The sequence below is a fragment of the Trichoplusia ni genome, assembly GCF_003590095.1.
Source record: "Trichoplusia ni isolate ovarian cell line Hi5 chromosome 11 unlocalized genomic scaffold, tn1 tig00002182_group10, whole genome shotgun sequence".
Lineage (NCBI taxonomy): Eukaryota > Metazoa > Arthropoda > Insecta > Lepidoptera > Noctuidae > Trichoplusia > Trichoplusia ni.
In genome coordinates, this window is record NW_020799691.1 from 1 (window position 1) to 16,402 (window position 16,402).

The window sequence follows — 16,402 nt, forward strand, 5'->3', positions numbered from 1 at the left end:
AAGTTCTTCTAGTTTAAGCCATTCTGCTGACAATTCTGGATGGGTTGTTTGTTTCTTTGCGATGAAATCATTAACTTCCACATAATAAAACTTTACGCCTGAAGCCATCTTTTGGTTTTACTTGTAATGATATGAAGTTAGCGACGAAGCATTGAAGTTACAGTCATTTGAGTCATTTTTAATGCTGTCATGCCATGGAATTTTTCATTCAGCCAAATTGAAGTTAGCGTCGTGTGCTGCTCTCTGGCGACGAGTAGTTTTGAAACAGTTTTTGTTAGTAACAAGTATCTGTCTATCTTTTCACCAACAGATGTCGCTACAGCCTTCTGTGAGCTCAAATTTTATTTAGGTCGTTAACATTACGCATTCGATCAATGAAATGGAACTACGTTACAATTACAGTCTTTCAGCGAAACAAGTGTACAAGATTTCGTACAATATTGACGCAAAGTTTTAACTTACTTTTCAATAATAATGAATTCTGTCTTGACAAAGGTCTTTAACTTGCCTATTTTTGCTTATTCTTCAACTTGCCTATTTTTTTCGTCTTTTTTTGTCTCTTTAGCCTCTTTATTCCAAAAACACATTACCTGTCCGTCACAATTAATTACGTTTATGGAGCAATAATGTCCACATCTTCGTTCATTCGTCGAATAATGCTTTTGACTGAATAAGAAAAAACAGACATTTTTAAGCTGCGACTTTCATGCTGACATCACCAATATAAACCGTAAAATATGGACAAATCAACATTAAGGTTACAGTTAATTTTAAATAGATTTAAGGCCTAGCGTAGCAACGTAAGAGTGACCTAATTTCGATGAAAGTTAACTGAACCTAGATCAATATTAGTTGACGTCAAAAAATCCTTTTTTACAATGTGCCATAAACTCCTAAATCCAAGTCTTTGATTAACTAAGTAAACATGATATCATAGACTTTAAATATTAAAAAGGAGTCATATATAAAAGGATTTTCATCATTATCAATTTTAATGGTTCGTTATTAAATGATGCAACGGTTTACTCACGCGTATTTATCGGGGTAGTCCGACTAGTTTCGGACCCAATCGGAGTCCTTAATCATGAGCAGACCATTTTTCATCTTTTTCGATCCTGTGTCATTTCTTTCATTTCCTCATATGTTGTCATTTCTGCCTCTTACTTCAGTCGCACTTTATTTCTTGGTCTTTCTTTGCCTCTTGAACCAAACTGTCTTTCTGTCATATTAGTATTAAATGAATCGTGGTGAATAAGGTGACCTATTAAGTTCCCTCGCTTTAACTGTATATAATTTGTGTTACATACCTACTGTCGATACAACCTTCTCAATCTTATTTAGAAAGCTATATCGGAATTAAGAACGATAAAACAGCAGTAGTGTCATCCCTTTTTGCTTGACAGCTCTTGATGAACAGAGACCTCCACAGCAAAACACTTGAAGGAGAGCTGGGAATACAGGCAAACTACTTTTCTCCAAGCCCTTATTTTGATCGAAACGTTCAAATGTACTGATAACGGAAACATTTAAAAGCCTTTAAATTTTATTCACTATTCATTTGAACACCGTAACACAACATTCTATGCTGTATAATACAATCATCTTTGCGTAAAAAAAAGTATGACCATCTGATGGGATTTTCGGAGGCGTTCTCAATGTCAAAAAATCTAAAGTGTTTACTTCAATGCCGTTTTCCATTGTTCACGGTTCAGTGCGCGGTTCCGAAATGTCATTCCTATAGAGAGGAACCGGCAAGAAACACCAAAGGATACTCTTTGAAAATAACCTAACAATCTTCTAATACATTATTATTTTGTATGCAAGGACCCTTGTGAGAAGGCGACAATATAAAGACTTAGCAACTGTCAACTGTTTATGTGAATGCTTACTTCTTGATTCGTCATGGCTGAGGGTCGTGACTGTATAGGTTATCTACCAGAGCACTCTATTTGAAACGGTCTTCAGACATTCAAACCGCTTGAAAGTTCCGTCTACTACTTTCCAGGTTTATTAAAAAAAAATCTCGAAATGTCAAAAATTTTGGCATCGTAAAAATTGTCTAAATATAATTTTATTAAAAAAACACAGTTAGTAACTCACCCTATTATCCTAAAATTGAAGAACAAAGCCTGCATCACCATTTTAATCATGCAATAAGTTATTAAAATTTAATATTCAAATATAAATTTTAATGACGCCGCGACCATCCAATTTTGTCTGACCGTATGTAATTATTTATTGAAATAACTCCTAAACTACTTAGCCGATTTTAATGAAACTGCCACTGTTGTATAGCTTAATGATAGGGCTATTATCCGCTGCGGTATCATTTCCCCATAGCTCGGAGGGGCCGAGCAGTACATTAAAATGTAAAGGTAATAAATTATTAGTTGAAAATAAAATTCACGTGTGTTTTAGGTAGGTATACGAATAAAATAGGTATGTTACGACTAAATTATTAATGTAAACCGTTTTATATATTATTATGTTCATATTTAAAAACTATATTTTATAAGTTATGGTGTAGGATATTGCAGAGTGTGGGTAACCTTTGATCTGAACGACTCTCCATGAATATTATTAGGCCAACTACTAGATACCACCCAAAAATTACAGAAATATGTAATTTGTTTAACCCTCAACTCAGACTGATTTGTTAAAAACTGAGTATGCATTGAGTAACAACCTTTTTGCTACTTTGATATCTTCAAACCTATATTCACCATTTACGCTTGGGCTTGCAATTTGATATATAAAACTCTCGTGTCACGGTGTAAGTAATTGAACTCCTCCGAAACGGCTCGACTGATTCTCATGGAATTTTGTGTGTATATTGGATAGGTCTAAGAATCGGACAACATCTATTTTCTTTCTTTTTATTCCCTAGTACTCATTTGTTTTCAAAACAACGTTGGCTGGGATAGCTAGGGAAATATATAGGCAAAAGAATAGACAACGACGACAAGACAAAGACAAATACATATGCTTAGAGTACGTGTGAGTAAACTGTTGCATCATTTAATAGTGTCATTTGATTGATTTTCCGGCTATTTATCTATCGTTATACGATCTACCACAAATAAGAGATGAAAATAATGCTATGTAGCCCAGGCCTGGGTAGTGGGTAGGTGTTCTACATCTGTTTGAAAGTCTTCTGTTTATCCGTTTGTTGTTAGTATATGTTCTAAATTCACTTCTTCCAAAATATATTATTTGTTATCCAACCTCTATTCTAAGTATCTCACAAGGATATGTCACGCCACTTTAGAGGGTTACAGGCGTTACAAACTCTGACACCAGGTTGTACATCAACCATATGATAGGAAGAAGATATAGCCTCACCTATTCTGCTGGTGGAAGCTAACCTTCCTCCAATTCTTCAACAATTGTGTATCCTGTATCACTTTGAACTAGCCCTCCTCGTGTACATTGAGGTTATCCGTCTACTTCTTCCTGGGTCTACTATATTATACACTTGATAATCAGCGCATACTATCCCACAACTAAACGAAGAATTTAATCATTGTCATTATCATCCACAGCCTTTGTTCTCCCACTTCTATGGTCTTGTGCTAGCCTCATACAGAATTAAACAAAAACCTTTCAGCACTTTTAATTATTAAATGATGCAGAGGTTTACTCACGCCTATTTATCGGGAGTGCCCGACTAGTTTTGGACCCAACCGAAGTCCTTCATCATGAGCTGACGCGGCGGGGTCGCAAGTCCATCCTTCCTTCCTATTCTATTCCTTCCTGTTCCTATTCTTCTTGATTGTAAATATGAACTACTTTTTCCAAAAGTCTAGACTATTTGTCTATCTCAGCTTGAATGTCTAGAACAAAAGACCACCAACAAATATTTGAAGTAAGAACATTCACAATTCAAGAAGCTCTTGTTTCAAGCAATTGTAAATAGTTTTCTCTCGGTAGTTAGTTGGATAAAAACGACGACGTTTTATAAATTGTCTTATTTGAATAATTTGTGCCCAAAGGGGAAGTGGATCAAAGAAATTGAACCCAATATCATTCAATATATTAACAACCTGATGGAGAATTATTTAAATGTCCACTACCCTATTTGAAATATCCATAGACGATAACATTTTTGACGGGGTAGTTTCATTTCCATCATTTACTGTAATGACAAGAATATCTTGTACGTAGGTAGGTATATTATTGCAAAAGCACTTTTAGGTTATTTTGTGATTAAGTGTTAGTTTTCGAAAGAAACGGTACGTAGTAGGAGTTCATAACATTGTATTCTGAGTATGAAAAATAATGAAAATTAAAAGGGTTTGAGAAAAAGGCTGACAAACTTAAGGTATGTCTACAAACTCAAATTTGGTATAATCTTAATTTTAACCTACACTTTGCCTACAGATTTATATAACTTAATAACTTAATTTTCAAAGAAACATTACTTTCGAAAACTCCACTGAGAAATGGTGAAAAAATATCTGGATTCCTGGATATGAATCTGAAATGACCTACCTACAGTGCGCTAGCGTGGTGATCAATGCTCAAACCATTCCTTCGAGGAAAGAGGCCTGTGCCCAACAGTGGGATTCTAATGTACCAACGTGTGTATGTCGTTAAAAGTTAAACGGCTGAGCTTATATCATTTTTTTTGTTGTGTATGCTTTATTTGTGCGTCTGAGTTGGGCTCTTCAAGGTCTAGGTAGTTTCGTAAACCAAGAAAACACTGAAGTAACAACATGAAGAATTAAGAAGGATATCACAGTAAAGAGACAGATGAAATGAAATCGTTTATTCTGCACGTAGGATATACCATCATTATTACATGTATTTTTTGAGAACGCTGGAGTCGACATTTCTTATCTGACTACCCTGAGAAGAAATGTCGAAACTAACTCAGGGGTCGCGGTCTTAAAGTCCAGACAATTTAAAATGCAAGTAGATGAGTGTATAAACTAATGCAGAGTATTTCTTCAACTCTTTGAGGAAAGTATCAGATCACTCTGAGCAAGAGGGACAACGCTACACCAACAACTAGCCTGTACTGAAATTTGATGATGGGCATTGTTCATTTATAACCCCAATTTACTATTCTTAATATTTTTTATTATTCTACCAATACCTACTCTACACTCTACCAATTCTCTATATTACATAAAATCTTATTAACTTTAAGAACTAGGAGAAGGGAGAAAATTACAAAATGTAACGTAGGTATGTTAAAGTAATTATCCAGATTATTTGGATCATCATCATCATCAGCCTTGAATAACCCACTGCTGGGAATAGGTTTCCCTTTGTGATGGCATTTTCTTTGTCTCTTGCCCTTCGCATCCATGAAGAGGAGACATTTAGCCAGACGTGATAACAGTAGATGGAGTAAATGGCAAAGATATTCACGTTGAAATTGCAGTAGGCCGTTGATGGATAAATGAAGTAAAAAAGCTAGTTGGAGTTATTAGATTAGTTATTCATAATACTTGACGAAAGAGTTGTTACAAAGGAAGAATTAGTCAGAACATTTTTTTCAATTTATTTATAGTAATTTAAGGAAGATGAAAGAAGGAATATTAAACAGTTAATAACAAGAGATTAATAACTTAATAATGAATTAAAATGGCAATACAAAAATGTAGAAAATTTTAAACAATTTTACTAGTCAACTGCTTTTGAAAAACAAAGCTAGTAATTTCCTTAGGCAATGTCAGAAGTTGTAACTTAAAAAAAAAGTAAAGGCATTCAAAAATAATGATGTCTAAAACAAACACACCTAAACAATGGCATTTAGATCTCTTGAAACAGGACTCCTTACTTTGGTCAATCGTAGAGATACCAACATAAGAAAATAATAAACATTAACATACCTACTTTATAGATTCAAATCATTTATTGATGAACACAATTTTTGTCTCAAAACTTTCATAACTTAAGTAATCTTTATCATGATAGAGTATTCTGTATCATGTACAAAATTCTGTATTTCCAATGTTTCTTGCATTCTTTTTCCATCCTTCCTCTTGATTCTTCATTCGCGCACCCCCTGGAGAGGTCTTTCTTACCATTCCTCTGAGTCACTCTATGAAACTCTCTCGTTCTTCTCTCTGTACACCTTTTACTGCCAGATTTAATACTCTCGTGCTCATTTCTCTACCTCAATATTTCGATCTTTGCTATCCATCCAAAGGTTGTCTGGAAGACAGCTATTGGCGACAAGACCGCCGGAGTACCCTTACACTGTATGTGGTTAATTTCACTGATTTCATTCTTAATTCTATAATATAGAATAATTTCTTCGTCTCTACTTTTAGTACCCAAAAAAAAAATTAACAACGAAAACATTTTTGGTGTTTTTTTCTTCTTAGTTTGAATGAAAAGGACCATCAATTCTAAGCACAGTCAGACAATCCTTAGACACAGGAAAGAATAAAACAGGATTCAAATAATTACAAGAACGTTAGGTATCTAGATTACAGACATAGACAACTTTTAAATAGTCTAGATCGAGCTAGGATAGTGTTATACTATAGCGACGCAGTCTCTGAGAGTCTAGAATTAGTCTATAACTGACATTTTCTAGGTCATAATCTAGCCTAGGCTAAAACATAGACGAGAGTGTAGACGGAAATAAATGAAAAGTTCTGAGCTTCCAATAAAAAGTACGTACCTAATTGTATGATTATAAATCAAAATATTAAAAAACCTAATTTTAGAAAAATAATTTCACATTTTTATAATTTTTTAATAAAATAAATAGAAATAGACACACATTTTTTATAAGTCTATTTTTATAAAAAAATGAAACTACAAAATACAAACTTAATTTTTATTTTTCAATAAAATAATAATAATCCAATTGTATTTGGATATTTTTTTTCCTTTAGCATTAGATGTAGGTATGGTGCTGTGATATGTATACCTACAGTTATTGATGCCTCTTTTAGGCATAACTCGTAGTTGAGTGGCGGCACAAGGTGACCGCGCCGCGCGCCGCCACTTCTGCAGAGCGAGCCGCGCGCGCCGGGTCCCGACCACTCGCTCCCGCCACCCTCACTACCCTCACAGCCCACCCACCCCACGAAACAACCCCACATATAAACCCCAAAAAATTACAAAAAATAATCCGAAACAACCCCCCAACTCGATCCGACCCTCGGCGCTCGACAATTCAAAATAAAACCGTGTATATTTATTTCTATTTAAACGTCGCGTGCGTCGCGATCCACCACGTGTCTGGGTCGATAGATGTCTCTTTACGAAATCATTTCCAGAGCCCTTATCAGGGTTGTAATCCTTGTTTATCGGGCGTTCCATTATCATTCGAGTGCTAAAAGTGTTCCGTGCTGGGCGGCAGGGCGCGCGGGTTTCGCGACACACAGACTTAGGCCTAAATGGCCGGCAAGCGCGCGTACCCGCGAAAAATTCGCACGTTTTGCCATCGCTTCATCCCAATAAGATTCTTATAGGCCTATTTAGAAATTTATCATTATGTGCTCGTCATGAAGCCGGGTTTATGATTAAAAGGTATTTTTTCTATAAACAGCGGTGTAAATATGTTTTTTTGAGTACATTGTGAAGTGGGAGTGCGTCAGCGCGCGGACGAGTGTCGAATTGTTCTTGTGTCGCTATAAAATGGATTTTGTTACGAGATTGCTGTTGGGAATGTAAGTATTAGTGTTGATGCATGTTTTCTAACGTTTTATTATCCAGAATAATAACATTTTAATCGATATTTTGATCGATTTCGATCGAATAACGCGTTTGGCGCGAGAGTTTACGAAAATGTGACTCTACGCTCGAATACTCTCGCTAAACTCTTTGGAAATGCTTATTAAGTTTCATTTATAGTGTATTGTATGTATTTTATAGTGATTTTATCAGTTTACTTCATGAGAAACATATGAAATTCACCTTCCAAAGTGACGCGTCTAACAAAGACGCTTGCGCCCACACAGGTCCACTCCCATCATTTAATTTAGCTTCAGAACTCTTCATTCTGTTCAAAACGAGTATTAATTGTATTTAAAAACGAATAACTTTGTGAAATATAGACAGATGGTTAGACTTAGTAGGATTATTGCTTAATTACATAGCTATGTTAATCAAAAAATTAAGATTTCTGTCTAGCACGGCAATACATCGCCTGCTTACTCTAAATTATTGCAAAAATGCTATTTATTACAAAAAATTTTTTTGAAAAAATATAGTTATAAAGTAACCTCGCTCAAATGCATGTTAATGTCACTTAAAATAATAGAAAATACTTATTTACTTACATCCTATGGATAAAAAACTAATATTGATGCTTGGGAAGTGTCAAATTAATGTTTTAAAAAGAATTTTAGCCATATTTCTAAGCATCGTTCTTAAAAACTTCAAAAACATAGTATATTTATCTTATTCTGCCTGAAATATACCTATTTGAATACTAGAAACGGTATAAAAATCAGTCAAAAACGATAAATAAAGGCTATCTTCATTTTAGCCTAGCTTGTTTTAGGCCTAAAATTAAGGAACACTCCAGCGAGACTCGGCGATGTCTAGATCGAAAATCTTAAAAAATCGCGTTAAAATATCTATAAAATTGAATTCTATTTGATAAAACTTATAGCATATAAGTTTAGTTTTTATATATATGTAGCTTTTTCCCATTTCATCCCGATTGGATGGGAAAAATACCTAAAAATATGTTTTCGGTTACTTTTCAATGCAAAATGCCAAAAATATTTTTGGAAAAATTCTTCCAGCGTGCAATTTTTTTAGGTATTATGTATTTTCTTTAAAAAAGATACTTAAGGGTCAATTAAATATATTTTTGAGTCCTGTAGGTACATTTAAAAAAGGGAATGTCAATTCGTAATAAAGGTCCTCGAATTTAATAATTTATTTAAATTATTTTCTATCCCGTATTACCCAATAAATTGTCTTAATAAAAAAGGTATTGTTTTGAATCCGGTAAGACTGGAAGCCAACCCAAACGTGGCTTGGAGAAAGGATATGGCAAAGAAGATAGGATTATTAACTTGCTAGATATCAATAACTTTTACTAATTACTCGCTATTTAATTGAAGTACTTTTTGGTACTTCATTTTAAAATAGTAGTAAAAAAAGGAATCAAAATAAGAAAAGAGAAATAGAAAATGAAATATGAACTTGTGTAAAATAATGCACTAAGAGATACGTCAAATTGTTTCGTTTTTACACTGATTATTTATACTTAAAGTACGATAGTGATTTTAAACTTTACATGTGCATGTAGAGAAAGCTTTATAATACACGAATTGGACTAAAATTCTATGTATTTCGGCTTAAAATTAAATTTTCTTTCCATTTAATCATCCACTTTAAAAAAACACGGACTCTACACTGTAAAGAGCGGTATCTGTCTTCCATAATATACATAAGCCTTTAAGAAACCCTCAATGAAAGAGCAAGAGCCGAAGTGTAGATGTCACATTTATCAATTATTTGAGAAATAGCTGAATTTCTATTTTCGAAAGATCCCTTGCAGTTGAAAATGTCCCTTTAGTAGCAAACGTCCACAATGTACTAAAAAATAAAAAAAATCCATTGAATTTTGAGTCGAAAGTTTCCGTGATCCTGGTCTAATAATTAAGATTTAAAAACCCTGTTGTAATGTAATAAAAATTCATGTAATTTAAGATTTAAAATTATGGGTTTACTTCAAACGAATGTCTCGGACAATAATATAACTTTTCAAAGCGTAAGAGTAGCGCACTTAGTTCATTTACGTGTGTAAGTCTCTCTATTGCAGTGTGACTTCTAAATGTCTTGACAAATTTTGATGTGTACGTGTGTTATTAGAAAAATTCACTGCTATGAAATATTTTTTTTTCGATTCTGGTTACTCCTGCTTTTGATTTTTGTATAATAAACATACCTATGCTTATTACATACCGTATAGAAATATATTGATCCTAAAATAAAATATGTCTTTGTTAGGCATGCTGTACTTTCTAAATTAGCATATTTTTCATATTTCCATCAATGTTGAAAGGCTAAAAATTCATTACTAAACTCGAAATGAAATAGAATCTGTAATAATATTAACACTAAAACAAAGAAAAGAATAAAAAAGAAAGCATAGAACATTCTACAACAATATTGAAGACAAATTCCTTCATTGCATGAGATTCAAATCAAATGAAAAGTTTCTATATCAAGTAGGCCTTTTTCCAGACATTTTAAAACGTAATCGTAATGATTCTAGGTGCCTTTTTTCAAAATATCATTCTAATGGAAAGGAACCGGCAAAAAAACTTCAAAAGTTAGGTAAATTATAGGCAATTATAGTAATATTTTTTTTTTAATCAATTGTCTTTTCTAAATTGTATTGGACACAATTCTTCTCAAAATTTCTGGTTTTGTGTCTAAACATCAAGCTTGTGTTACTCAAACGCGAGTTCAGTCTAGGTATTTTTATTTAACCTAAATTCTTTAAATGTTTTCAATAGGCTAGAATTGAATGAACGATTGAATGATTCGTTCATTGAGTGCCCACTAAAGTATTGATCTGATTTCGCGATTGAAATATTTTAGAGCGTAAAGCTGAACACAAACTATTGTAAAAATGAAATGAATTCAATTTAAAAACATTTGGATTTTAATAGTAAAAACCATTAAGTTTTTTTTATGCCCATGGCTTGTGTCAATGTCCATTAAAATAACAAAAAATAGATGTTACATTCTTTACTGAATACTTAACTAGCAGTGTGCCGAGTTTCGTGAAAATCGGCACAGCATTTTAGTAGTCATCATGTCATAGATTTAGTAATTTTGTCCATGGAATTAGTAATATTAGCATTAATTACAGGTTAAACACAAGTAGGTCACATATATTTATATCTTCAGATAAAATATATCTGACATAATAATCTAGGTATGGAATAAGATGTAACATATTTAGTGGCCCACGGCTGGGCAATTGTATCCATTTGACACCAGAGATTTCTAACCTTAATCCCTAAAGAATCAGCAACAATACAGTATCCCTTAAGAATAATTAGGTAAGTAGTTATTTTGAAGAAAGTATTATAAAACATGAAAAAAATATTAGAATTATTCAATCATGTGAATTTTGAAAAACTCTTCGTTTTCATATAAGTACTTATATAAGTTTTCAGATAGGCCTGATTTTTATTAGGTTGTTTTTTTTAAATATATTATTATTTTAGTTTATTCATAATGTGAAGCTATACAAAAAATGGTATGTAAAAAGTTTTTTTTTTTTGAAAATTGTTTTATTAATTTTTTAGCTTCCTAACAGTGTTTTCATTCAATTAAAGGATGTCTATGATTTAGATGCATCTTAAAATGATGGATGTGTAATAAATTGAATGAAAACAATAATAAATTGGATTTAGTGAATAATGTCTTGATCATGGAATTACTCAGTACAAAAGTTTCTTATAATTTGTTTTTGAAGATAAACCTTTTTATATTTTGATTTCTACATCATATAAATAACGTGGATAATTTTTAACGTTGCTTCTTTTACAAATTTAATTCTGAATGTTTGATTGTATATAAATTATTATATACCTACACTATAACTGAAACAAAGAACATTATAAAATAGTTTTAACTCCACGAAAACGTAAACAAACAATTGCCTTTTATTTTGCGTAGGTTTTTTTTAAAGTCTTTTAAAGACAGACTACAAAATATAATTAACTGTAAAAAAAAACTTGGTAACTTAACAAAATACCTCTTACCATAAATGCACATTTAATATCAATGTAAAAAACGAAAGAATAAAATTGAACTCTCAATTCTCTTCATTTTGACACGTAATTTAATGTGCTTGCTTTGGATCAAACCAGGGCCCCGATTCTGCTATTAACAATGGCCGATGAATGATTGACAATTGGATTAAATTTAATATCAAATTCCTGTTCTCTTAAGCAAAATGCCAATATAATAATTGGAAGTTAATTGTATTGACCTTGAGAATACAGTCCCGTACTCAATTTCTTATTATTATGTAGAAAAATTAAGTGAATACGAAAATTGTAATTTTAAGCCAAATTTCAAAATTCAATTGTAAATAGCTGAATCGGGGCCCTGCCCTGCGTACTTTCAAATCCATACATAGGAAGGAAACTCTATTGCGACCTCCATGCTGTTTAAAAAAAAATTTTGGTACATTATATTTTTCATTTGTTTTAAAATTTGTTTTCTCTATAATGATACCAATAGGAACTCTTATTACAAGTAATGGGTTTTCAATATTTATCATTTATAATGATGGACGATCAATTGGTATTTTTTATACTTTCAAATAAATGTAAATGCTTTTTAAGTAATATCGTCATTTACTTAAATGTGTATGTTGCTGATTTAAAATCATTCTTATATTGTATAGAGTTTGTCAGTTCTTCTCCATAAGAATTATATTTATAGAGTCATTATGCGACGTTTTAAAAATGTCTGGAAAATGACTACTTGAGGTAGAAACTTTTTTATTTAAACTATGATCAGGGATTTAGGATTAAATGTCAAAAAGGAACTAGAAGCAGAAGTAAAAAACTAACCACAAAAATAAGCACTGCAGAAGTAATTGGTCATATTTAAGCACATTTGAATTATTCAATGTATTATATTCAAAATTCATTGGGAAGGTATTTAAAATTCTTGTAATTTTCAATATAAATAATCATGGATAGCCGAGTGATTGAGGTCACCACGCCAAATCCATTGTGCGCGACGTGTTGCAGGTTCAAGACAAGTATTTGTGTGATCCACGAATGCTTGTCGGAGTCTTTGAGCATGTTTGAATATTTTTGTGTAATTTATCTTTAATTATGTAAGTGTGTGTTTAGAAATATATAATTATCTATGTTTATCAGCTCATAATACAAGCTTTGGTTAGTTTGACACTAGATGGCGTTGCGTAATAGTTGTAAAAGATTAAAATTTCTGATTGAGTCGTTCATATAAGCATTTACTTATTTTGTTCGAAACTAATACTTGATGGCTACTCAAAATTGAGTTGTGCCTAAATAAAACTTGCCTTAAACTTGAATACCAAGTTTTATCTCCATAGACCTAACGTTTAAGCATCAGATACAGTATGACGGCGGTCGCTGACCTGATGACGCGATGATGCGATGACGTCACGGTGAGGTCGCGTCACTATTTTTTCCACAGACATTTAGATCCGTTTATTTTTTATCATCATCTGCCTAGCCTTTTCCCAACTATGTTAGGGTCGGCTACCAGTCCAACCGGTTTCAGCTAAGTACCAGTGTTTTACAAGGAGCGACTGCCTATCTGACCTCCTCAACCCAGTTACTTAGGCAACACGATACTACACGATTTTGATTACCCGTAACGACTGTCAAAGATGTTTAACAGGAGGGAACCACAGTAAACGGACCCTTCCGAAAGACGTAGGAACTCGTTATGAAAAAGAAGGACGCCCATCCACGGTCCGACTGCATCAAGCGTAGCTTAACCTGTGAACAATCAACTTCTGCTGTTGTAGTTTGTTGTTTTCATTTCATCTAGATTCTCCCACTCTTTGTTATGATGAGCTGTCAGTTCGATTAGAAACCGAACTTATATTAAAACTAAAAAGAACATGGGGATTCTTTTTGACTCACGGAGTAGATCATTCGGTAACGTTACGACTTTACTAAAAGACTAGAGACTAGATTAAAGAAAAATATTTCTAAAGAAAGTTTCTGGTAAAATGATATAATATATTCTGCAAGTAGGATATGTCATCACTTTCACATGTCTTTTTTGAGAACGCTGGAGTCGACATTCTGACTACCCTGAGAAGAAATTTTGAAACAAACTCAGGGGTTGCAGTCTCTTTTAAAGTCCCGACAATTTTAGAAATATTATTATAAGAGTAGTATTTTCTGCACTGGTATTTTGAGGAGAGTACCAGATTAAACTGAGCAAGCCTGTGTCAGCATATATCAATTTGCCGATTTACACAACTCAAGAAGGGTCAAGCCTATAATATATAATCTAGAGTTACAATCACCCTATTTACACAACCCTATGAACCTATGACATCTACTAGACATAGAAATAGACCAACCAGACATCAAAATAAAAATAATATTCAAATGAGGTCAAAATTCACATAAGGTCATTTAAATTCACCCCTTTTTTACATTTAAATGTAAATTAGACCTGTTTGTCGATACAAGTTTTATTTAAATCATGGGAGTGACCTTCAGGCCTTGCAGATTCAGGGGTCTTAGAGGTCAAGTTTGTGTGATGGCCAGGGTCTAAGGTCAGGTTGAGCTGACAACCTTGGACGTGCGGTATTGTTTGAAAAACAAGTACTATCAACATCTTCAAACAGACCTCTGTTTAGAAATAAGATTAATAGTATAGAAATAATAAGTTTCAAGATAAGGGTTGGATAAAGAAATGTTTTTACATTTAAATGTAATATGGGGTGAATTTAAATGAAGGCTGTGAGAAGTTTGTGTTCGTTTGGTTGGTCTATTACTATTTCTATGATAGGGTCAGGAAATAGGGTATGTGACCCTATGATTACAGTCATAGGTAACGGGTATTTTAATGTACTATTGTGGGGAATTAATCCATTTACTGTGACCTTATGAATAAGTTTAGGTAACATACATAGAGTTACATAACTTGTTGTATGCTAGTTTCTTTCCCGGCTGCGATGAGGACATTATTTTATTGAATGTGTGACGGCATTTATGGAATTTTCTTTATCAACCATCTTCAGAAAGGAGGAGGTGCTCAAGATTTCTGTATTTTGGGTTTTTTTGTTTGTTACTCCAGAACTTCGGACTGGATGAACAGATTTTGTTGTTACTTTTTTTTAGTTAAAGATTCGGCTCAGTAGTTTTTAGTAAAACCATAGAACCAATGATGTTGTCAGACAAGCCGTTTTCTAGGATATGTGATTGATTACAAATGTACTAAAATAAAACAAAAATACATGACAATGATATTAAAATCGTATCAGGAAAATTACTTACTATGTGATACTGTGTTACAGTAACATGTGTTATGTTGTCAGATAGACAGTCGCGACGTAACATACTGGGGTTCAGCTGTCGGTGAGGGTGGTAGAGGTGATCAAAATTAAATACTAAGTAAATGATAGCAGCCTATAGATGACCCACAGCTGGGCTAAGGCCTGGGAAAGCTTGAGCTTTGATTACCACGATTTCGGATTCCAATATTTGGGAATCCAGGTTTCCTCATAATATTTTTTAAACACCTTTTGTCAGTGGTGTCTTAGAATAATTAAAAAAGAACGCCATCATCGGCCTTTTCCTAACTATGTTGGGGTCGGCTACCAGTCTAACCGGATTCAGTAAGTACCAGTGTTCTACAAGGAGCGACTGCCTATCTGACCTCCTCCACCCAGTTACCTGGACAACACGATACTTAGATTTATACTGGTTGTCAGACTTTCTACCTTCTGACTTCCTGTAATGACTGTCAAAGATGTACGAATAACGTAATATGATTAACCACAATTTAACGTGCCTTCCGAAACACATATAACTTTGAAAAATTCACAACCACTAGGCAAAAAATGCATATTTTCAACTTCTTGTGTTTAAATGCCATCTAACCATACCACCTCTGATCGAAATCCAATTGAAGCCGCTAGATGTCGTTAAAGTGCTCACGGATGAACACAAAAGCTGATCTTATTATCTATTCACTAGCTAATGCCCGCGACTTCGTCTGTGCGGTTATGAAGATATAAGTGAAGATTTTTTCTAATAGTTTTAAAGGTTTTTTAATGCATCATCTTCTCCCCCTGTTTGAAACATATTTCATTACTAATCTGCTCTTATTAATTAAAGTGTGATGGAAAAATATTCTATAGCCTTCCTCAATAAATGGGCATTCTCATACTGATATATTTTTTCTAATCGGACCTTAGCTCCTGTGATGAACAAACAAACTGTCTAGCTTTATAATATTATAAGCATATAGATATGTAGTAAAACTAAATATAAATAGACTCAACCCTTCACAACCCAATAGGAACATTTATAGAAAGTTCAAATATCGTTCATTTAAATTCACCCCGTTTTAATTTAAATTTAAATTTCATTTAAATATATTTGATGTAAAGTATGACATGACTCATATTCTAAATTAAATCACTGTAATGTATTGTATGTTTAATTTATATCTATTTGTCAAATATTTGGTAGGAATAGTTTTATTTTAATAAATATATTTCTCAGTAAAAAAATTATTGGATTATCCAACAATGGCACTTTCATTCGAACTCATTTCAGAGCTTTTTAAAATTATTACTTCAATTGCAACTTTTAATAAAATAATATTACTTAACATGGGCATTGGCTGTCCCCATATTGATGTAACTCATGGATTTAGTAGGCGTGTGACGTCATAGCCACGCCCTGCAGACGTCACTTAGACG

General features: G+C 33.1%; 1 long non-coding RNA gene across 1 annotated transcript; it reads right to left on the reverse strand.

Moving 5' to 3' along the window:
• LOC113506348 lies at window positions 1–1,046 on the reverse strand. Its single transcript, XR_003401719.1, has 2 exons — window positions 463–1,046; window positions 1–243 (listed from the first exon to the last, which is right to left on the reverse strand). It is a non-coding gene; the product is annotated as an uncharacterized LOC113506348 (long non-coding RNA).
• Window positions 1,047–16,402: the final 15,356 nt, after the last annotated feature.